Consider the following 9,329-nt stretch of genomic DNA (forward strand, 5'->3'; position numbering starts at 1 on the left):
CTCGGCCCCAGGAGGTTCCCAGTGACTCCGCTTGGTCACCGGTCCAACCTCTGCAGCTCCTTTTACCTGAGCCTCCTTGTTAGAATCACGTCCGGGGTCACCAAGTTTCTCTGTAGGAATTTTACACACAATACTTTAGTCAAATCAGAAGGACCTCACAGAGTATATATTGCGTAATTCAAATTCTACAGGAGGCTTTCTGGAATCAGCAGAGTCGTTGGTAGTTTAGTGCGCCAGCAGGCATTTATTAGCAGGAGGGACATCGGATGATACAGACGTCTGGAGAAATGTTCTATTCTCTATCTAGAGTTACTGTGAACACACAGTACCCGTGATCAGAGTCAAGAAGTTCTGATATCTATTCTAAAAACTCAAGCATTTATGCTTGTAACAAAGGAGTGGTTATGTGTCTGCTTGTGCGTGCATATGTGTATTTCAGAGGTAGCCGCTGCTCCAGCCTCCATCTTCCTCCCTGCGCGTCGGAGTATCATCTGTATAGCAGGAGTCTTCTTCTTTATCTGTGAAGGAAGCACAGCACGGACAGCAAATCTCTAATCTAAAGTTATTGCCGGGTGCATATTTGCAGCATGGCTAGTTCATTGTCTTTGTGACCTTGACTGACTGCCAAAAGTTTGTGTGCTTTTGGAGAAAGCAGAAAAGCTTGAGCCTGGTCAAATAATAGCAGAGGCACATACTATTACATTCTTATTAATCATTACTAATACACACGCTAACACATGATTATTAATTCTTCAATCATTTATTATCACACTCTCATTAATCATTACTAATACAAACGCTAACACATGATTATACTTCACACATTGATAATTCTTCAACAGTTACAATTACACCTTGCTGTAAAGCACTGAGGTTAGCTGTTAGCATGGCTTTAACTTGTGCAACTCATAAAAAATGTAAATGAAATCCTATATGAATTAACTTACGGCGTTGCCTCTCTTATGCTTTATATAGGGACATGGAAGGATTAGCCTGAACAGACAACATCCATGTAGGCTTTTGGTGGCGCTGTAGAGACTTTAACATAGCAACGCGATGTCCGCGGTAGCGACCGCTTAACCGGAAGTAGGAAGTAATACCGTAAGTGACCGAACCGGAAGTGATGTCACTATATGACACGAGGTATAAAAAATATTAATTCAGCAAACAAACTGGTTTAACTGTATTTCTTAACAGAAACAGGCATTAATCAACCCTTTAAATAATAAACAATGTTAATGACTTAAGGTCAACACACGCCCCGTCTGACCTATGTGAGGTCATTTTTATGAACATGCGGGAGACCAGAGCATTAATTTTTGATTAGTCTTTAGGTAGAAGCAAAAAAACTTCTGCAGTTGGTCTAAAAAAGTTCTTCAGGCTGCCTTGATCGGTTGTCTTCACCTCGACCTTTCTCACATGTCCATCCTTTCCAGGGAATGTAGCCACAATCCTGGCCATGGGCCAATAGTTGCGGGCAGTCTGCTTGTCCCTTAGCAGAACTAGATCTCCAATTTCAAGGTTTCTGCGAGGCACTGTCCACTTCTGTCTGTGTTTTAAGGAAGGTAAGTATTCACGGCTCCAGTGTGTCCAGAACTGGTTTGCAAGAGCCTGAACATGTCTACATTGTTTTGTGTACAGGTCCTTGTCTGAGAAGCCTCCAGGTGGAGGGGGAACTCCTGTCTTCTGTGTGAGGTGCATTGATGGCGACAGTATGAAAGGTTTTTCTGGGTCCGCAGACACTGGTAGGAGTGGTCGTGCATTCATAATGGCTGTGACCTCTGCCATAAGTGTGCAAAGCACTTCATGGGTTAGGCGAGTGTTTTGCTGAAAAAACATTGAATCATGGATTCTTCTGGCGATGCCAATCATGCGCTCCCAAGAGCCTCCCATGTGGGAGGCATGTGGTGGGTTGAATTCCCAGCTACATCCCTGCTCGCTGAGATAACTCTGCACTGATTCATCCATCCCAAGCTCCTTGCACACACCAACAAAGTTGGTACCGCAATCAGATCTGAGCTGTTTTGCTGGGCCTCTGAGCGCAAAGAAGCGCCTGAGGGCGTTTATGCAGCTTGCTGTGTCCATGGACTCAATAACCTCAATATGCACAGCTCTTGAACTCATACAACTGAACATAATGGCCCACCGCTTGCTTTCTGCTTGTGCGTCTGGTTGTGATGGACCAGGGGCCAAACGGCGTTCAGGAGGCAAGTCTGCCATTGCATTGTTCTTCCAGCTTTCCACGCAGTTTGCGGCAAGTTATACACTTGTGGATTCCAGGCTTTATTAGCATCTTGCTTCCCAAGATCCAGAGTCCTGCTGCTCTGATTGCTCCTTCTGTCAGGTGACAGCCTTGGTGTTTCACCTGCTCATGGTGATGTCTTGTAAGTAGTAGGGAGATGTGACTATCTTTTGGCAAAATTATTGGGAACTTTTCTGCAGTCGCAAGGTCAGAGTGTTTCAGTCTGCCTCCGATGCAAATGAGATTGTCCATCAAGGCTGGGCTGAATTTCGGCAAAGGGCTGTTTTTGGTTATTGCCTTGTTGACTTGGAGAGTCAGTTCCTTTGCAAAAGCTGCCCTTTGTGTTGCTTTAAGGATGACATTCTTTGTTTGGGCCATTTCCTCCGGAGTACGAAGTAAGTTACATCTGTGCCAGCCTTGGCATTTGCTGTTCTTGTTGGTTTGATTGTAGGATCTTGCCATGTGGACAAGGAATGCGACTCCTCTGGCCAGGGAGGTAAAGGTGGGGAAGCGTCGAAAGCGATCAGGGGTAAGCATTGGTTCATTCAGGTAAGTAGCACACGTTTGTACTTGTGGTCGGATTTCACAGTGATTTTCAGGTTCAATTAGCTCAAATGTGTGACTTTTTTCTGTTCTTTCTGGAGATGTTTGATCCAGAAAGGAGGGTTCTGTGAACCAGTTGGTCTGCACCAGGAGAGATGGAGGTAGGGATCTTGATTCATGGTCTGCAGGGTTTTCCTCTGTGCGTACGTAGTTCCACTGTTCTGGCTCTGAGGACTGACGGATACGCTGAACTCTATTGTGGACATATGTGTAGAATCGTTTGGACTCATTACAGATGTAGCCGAGCACTACTTTGCTGTCCGTGTAGAATCTGGGGTCCGTTTCACAAAGCAGGTTCAAAAAACTCTGATTCTAACCCTGAACTCTGAGTTGACAGTTCCAGAACAGCAGATTTGCGTTAGGTTGATCAACTCAGAGTAGTTTGACCTGGAGTTAAGCGCGTGCACCACAACTAAAAAAAGACAGCATCAATGGAGCCCTGCTTCGACGAGTCACCATGGCGACGGGGAAGCGAAGGGCTACGCTACAACTGGAATTGGAAATATTAATGCGCTCATACGGTGAGCTTGAGCAGGTTTACACCGCTGCAGCAGCGAAAGAGAGGGAGACGGTGCGGGAGAACATTGCGGCTCGGGTCAGTGCATAAGTTTAAATGTAGTCCTGTTGCAATCACAGTAATATCACAGGGGGAACTGCTTGAGTGGGAGCCTATTAGTTTATTTCATTTAAGTGCAACCCCGCGGGGGAGAAGCGCACTTGGCAGCAGCTTAAGATGAAACATAAAAACATTGTTCAAACAGGTAAAACATCGGCACAATCTCATGGTGACGCCTCATTTTGAGCATGTTTTACATGGTAAAGTAAATATTACCGTAAGTGGCTGTTTTATATGTTGTATAAAAAACTCCCATTTGCAAAAAAATGCAGCGCAACACACAATATCTGCTGTGATATAAGAGCATTACTGGTTGTTAATGTTGGAAATGTAAGGAGGGATGAGATGGACTGTGACATGAAACGGTGTTGTGCGTATTCAGCACCCCTGCCGTGAAATAGACCCCCTCGCATTATAGGTGATATTCTGGATCAGAAGGCTGTTGTTTTCACCTATAGGAGTAGTTTATAAACCGGGAACCCAACTAAAAGCACACACTTTTGAACCTGTGAATTGCAAGAAAAGATGGGATTATATTTAGGAAACGCTAAGTCAAATACATTCAACTTGCTCAAAAGATCCATTTCATTCATTTTGTAAATATGGCTGCAGTATATTAAGGACGTCTATGCGCGGTCTGATAATCATCTCCCGACGAATATTTGATTCTCTGTGCAGTAATGCTGCACCTTCATCCACGGGATCGTTATCAAAAGGACATGCCATGGTAGTGGAAATATTCACCACCTAATATAACTTCTAATGTAGGCCTACTGAATGATTTTTATACGTTGTATAAAAAAACTCCCTTTTGCAAAAAAACGCAGCGCAACACACAATATCTGCTGTGATATGAAAGGGTTCCGCTCAAAAAGAGAATTGCCTGGAAATGCAAAAACATCTATAATCAATAGTTTGATCATCATCTCCCGACGAATATTTAATTCTCTGTGCAGTAATTCTGCACCTTCATCCACGGGATCATTATCAAAAGGACACGCCATGGTAGTGGAAATAGCCACCACCTAATATAACTTCTAATGTCTGATTTTTGCAATGATTTTCTGAAAAAACCGACGACAGAACTATACTACGCCAAAACTCGGCTGCTGACTGAATGAATGAGGAACAGGGGGGCTAGCTTAGCCTTGCCCATGACAAAAACCTACTTCAGCTTGCCCATCTTCTTGAACTGCTTTCAGGTACACAACAGCACCGATGGCTTTGGTTGATGCATCTGAGAACGAGCACAGTTCCTTGTGTGCTGCTTTAGTGAGTGAGGTTGTTGTGTACGTGCGTGGTACATGGAGCTGTTTTAGGTCTTGGAGTGAATTTCTCCAGGCTTCCCATCTGCCTAGTTTTCCGGCAGGGGTGTGTCCCAGTCCAAGCGTTCTGAGGTTTGTTCCCCAAGAAGGGCTCTTCCCTGGATTGTGACAGGTGCCAGCTGACCAAGAGGGTCAAACACGCTGTTGACAGTGGAGAGGACTCCACGGCGTGTGAATGGTGTGTCCATTGTTGACACAGAGTAGGTAAATTTGTCCGCTGTGATCTCCCAGAGTAGTTCTAAGCTCCGTTGTGTAGGTGCAGTTTCCACAGGTCCACAATCGTCAGGTGGGAAGGCTTCCATGACTGCCTGACAGTTCACAAACTTATGTAAGCGGAGGTTTGATTCTGCGAGTGAGGACTGTGTTCGTCGCAGCAGGCAAATTGCCTCATCTTTAGATGGTAAGGATATCAAGCCATCAACAACATAGAAGTGTCTTTCCACAAACTTGACAGTATCAGGCCCATGCTCCTTTCCACCTTCTTTGATGGCTCTTCGCAGTCCATAGATAGCCACAGCTGGTGAAGGCCCATTGCCAAAGACGTGGACATGCATCCAATAGTCAATGATTTCTTTGTGGATGTCATTGTCCTTGTACCATAGGAAACGGAGGAAGTTGCGGTGCTCTTCACACACCAGGAAGCAATAAAACATTTGCTGGATGTCCGCCATGATTGCAACTTCCTCTTTCTGGAAGCGTAGTAGGACACCAAGGAGGGAGTTATTGAGATCTGGGCCTGTGAGAAGCACGTAATTTAGGGAGACACCAGTGTACTGAGCACTCGAATCAAAGACCACCCTGATCTGATTGGGTTTTTGTGTGTGGTAGACGCCAAATGTTGGGAGATACCAACACTCTTCATCTTCTCCCAGTGGTGGCGCTACCTCCGCAAGTCCATTAGCAAAGATCTTTTCCATGAACTTCACATACTGTTCTTGCATCAAAGGGTTTCTTTTAGAGTGCGTTGCAGAAATGTGAACTGCTTGAATGCCTGCTCTTTGATGCCAGAGCAAGTTCTGAGGTGATATGAGAATGGCTTACTCTCCACATTGAACAGTTCGAAGAACTCTGGCCTTGCCAATGAACAATTACTCTAGTCGTCCAGAATCACATAGGCTTTTATGGCCTTGTCTTTGGAGTCTTTGGGGTATACATTTGCTAGGCAAATCTTTGAACATGAACGGCTCAACTGACCTGGACCACAAACTTCTGTGCAGCTTGTTCCAATGATGGCTGTGTTAGAATGATCTTCTCCCTCCCCGCCGTTCTCTTGTGGCGGTGAAGGAGCCTTGAAGCTTTGAGGTGATGGGCCGGGATGCATGGCCGATTCATGAAAGGTGCTTTTACATTCAGAACACTTCACAGAGGACTTGCAGTCTTTAGCTAGGCGGGGGCTTGAAGAACAGCATTTGATTCATATGCCTTTCTCCTTGGGGAATGCCTTTCTCTCATCAAGGAGTTTGTTTCTGAATGTTCTGCATTTCTTGAGTGGATGGGGTTTACTGTGTAATGGACAGTTCTTATTAGGGTCATCATGAGTTGCTGAAATATCTGTTTTGTGTACTGAGATGGGTTTGTTGGTGTTAAAGTTCTTCATAAAAGGTCTCTCTGGTTTTGTGGGTGTTGTGGTGCCACCTTGATGCATGAAGCTAGGGTCGTTTCGCTTCTTCGCCTCATCGCAAACAAAGGTGCAGAAGAACTGAAAGGAAGGGAAGCGACCATGGTTCTCCTCTTTGTACCGTGACCCAGAAGACATTTTTCTTGAAGCCTAAAAGGAAGCTTGTCTACAATTGGTCTAATTCCACGTGATGTGTCCAGATAGGCTAAACCAGTGAGATAGCCATCCTCCTTAGCGCCTTGGATTTCCATGAGCAAATCCCTGAGTTCACGTAATTTGGTGTGGTCTTTGGCAGAAATCCGAGGAAAACTGTCCAACCGATCAAACAGTGACATTTCAATGATTTCGGGGGCGGCATAGCACTCACATAGTCTTTCCCATGCTTTCTGTAAAGCCAGATTGGGGTTGTTGACGTGCACTGAGCGTATGCGTTTCACCTGTTCACCAGATTCCTTTCCCAGCCATTTAGTCATAAGATCCAGCTCTTGGGTTGCTGAGAGGTGAACTGAGCTGCATTGCTGAGTGAAGAATGCCATGCGCGGTAATTCTCTGGCTTATCGTCAAATTGGTACAGTCCTGAAGTGATGAGGTCTCGTCGTGCCAAATACTGTGCCAAAGGCTCAACTGGAGATGGTGTGTTGGCTGGTGGAATATGTTGAGGCGTATATGACTGGGCGTGTACGTTCATTGTCAGGTTTGTCTTTTCTACTTCAAACTTCTCAACTTTAGTTGGACCAATGAGGTTTAGTGAAGGGACATGCATGTGTTCAGCTTTTCTCAACTTTGGCTCGTTTATGGTAGGTTGTGGTTGTGAGATGCCTTCCTCTGGTGGATCCCATGTTATGAAGCTGTCGTGTGATTCTGATCGAAATAGGGCAGCACTGAGGTGGTGTGGAATATGAAGGGCCTTTTGAGATCTTACGTATTCACTGGTGCGTTCAATTTTGACCTCTTCTGATAGTGATTTTCCCTTTTTAGCTCCAACCTGTATTTCTTCAGGGTCCTCTAGCACCTGTGCCTCAACCACAGCTGCATCAGCTTCTCTATGTAGTGTTAGCACTTCCAATTCTGTGTCAATTCTTGTCGTTTCCAACTGCTTTTGAGCCCTTTCCATTTTCAGTTTAGCTTCTTGGCTAGCATATTGTGCTCTCACCTTAGCAGCTTCTGCTTAAGCTCGGGCCTGGGCCACGCTCGCTGATGATGCAGATGTCTTGGTGCTCCTAATGCTGGATGCGGACGACTTGCCGCCTGTTGCCATTTTGACTATGTAGAAGCATTAAAAGCCGCCTTTTCACTGTAGTGTTCTCGTGCAGGGTGTTGCAACGCTGACTTAACACCAAGTTAAACCACAGCCAATGAAGACAGAGTCGTAGTTCTTCAGTCGGACAGCTTCCCTGACCACCGGTGTCCACCATGGTGTTTGAGGGTTATCGCCCCTTGAGGCACCTAAGACCTTGAGGCCACAGCTCACCGCTGCAGCTTTAGCAATGGAAGCTTTGAACATTGCCCATTCCGGTTCAATGCCCCCAACCGCCACAGGGATGCCAGAAAAGCTCCGCCGGAGGTGTGAGTTGAAGATCTCTCGGACAGGGGAGAGAGTGGAAGTATGTATTAATCATCAAAGTTTTGACAGCTCTGACCTTTGACCTAATTTGCATAAGGGGAGGAGGGGGGTTGGTATATCCCCCCTTTTTTTCCCCATGGGATAGTGTTGACCCCTCCCCCTTTTTCCCATGCACATGACGCCCAGACATTATGTATTTGAAAACCTATCAGGTAAGTAGCACACGTTTGTACTTGTGGTCGGATTTCACAGTGATTTTCAGGTTCAATTAGCTCAAATGTGTGACTTTTTTCTGTTCTTTCTGGAGATGTTTGATCCAGAAAGGAGGGTTCTGTGAACCAGTTGGTCTGCACCAGGAGAGATGGAGGTAGGGATCTTGATTCATGGTCTGCAGGGTTTTCCTCTGTGCGTACGTAGTTCCACTGTTCTGGCTCTGAGGACTGACGGATACGCTGAACTCTATTGTGGACATATGTGTAGAATCGTTTGGACTCATTACAGATGTAGCCGAGCACTACTTTGCTGTCCGTGTAGAATCTGGGGTCCGTTTCACAAAGCAGGTTCAAAAAACTCTGATTCTAACCCTGAACTCTGAGTTGACAGTTCCAGAACAGCAGATTTGCGTTAGGTTGATCAACTCAGAGTAGTTTGACCTGGAGTTAAGCGCGTGCACCACAACTAAAAAAAGACAGCATCAATGGAGCCCTGCTTCGACGAGTCACCATGGCGACGGGGAAGCGAAGGGCTACGCTACAACTGGAATTGGAAATATTAATGCGCTCATACGGTGAGCTTGAGCAGGTTTACACCGCTGCAGCAGCGAAAGAGAGGGAGACGGTGCGGGAGAACATTGCGGCTCGGGTCAGTGCATAAGTTTAAATGTAGTCCTGTTGCAATCACAGTAATATCACAGGGGGAACTGCTTGAGTGGGAGCCTATTAGTTTATTTCATTTAAGTGCAACCCCGCGGGGGAGAAGCGCACTTGGCAGCAGCTTAAGATGAAACATAAAAACATTGTTCAAACAGGTAAAACATCGGCACAATCTCATGGTGACGCCTCATTTTGAGCATGTTTTACATGGTAAAGTAAATATTACCGTAAGTGGCTGTTTTATATGTTGTATAAAAAACTCCCATTTGCAAAAAAATGCAGCGCAACACACAATATCTGCTGTGATATAAGAGCATTACTGGTTGTTAATGTTGGAAATGTAAGGAGGGATGAGATGGACTGTGACATGAAACGGTGTTGTGCGTATTCAGCACCCCTGCCGTGAAATAGACCCCCTCGCATTATAGGTGATATTCTGGATCAGAAGGCTGTTGTTTTCACCTATAGGAGTAGTTTATAAACCGGGAA

Source organism: Echiichthys vipera (genome assembly GCF_963691815.1).
Source record: "Echiichthys vipera genome assembly, chromosome: Y".
Classification (NCBI taxonomy): Eukaryota; Metazoa; Chordata; class Actinopteri; order Perciformes; family Trachinidae; genus Echiichthys; species Echiichthys vipera.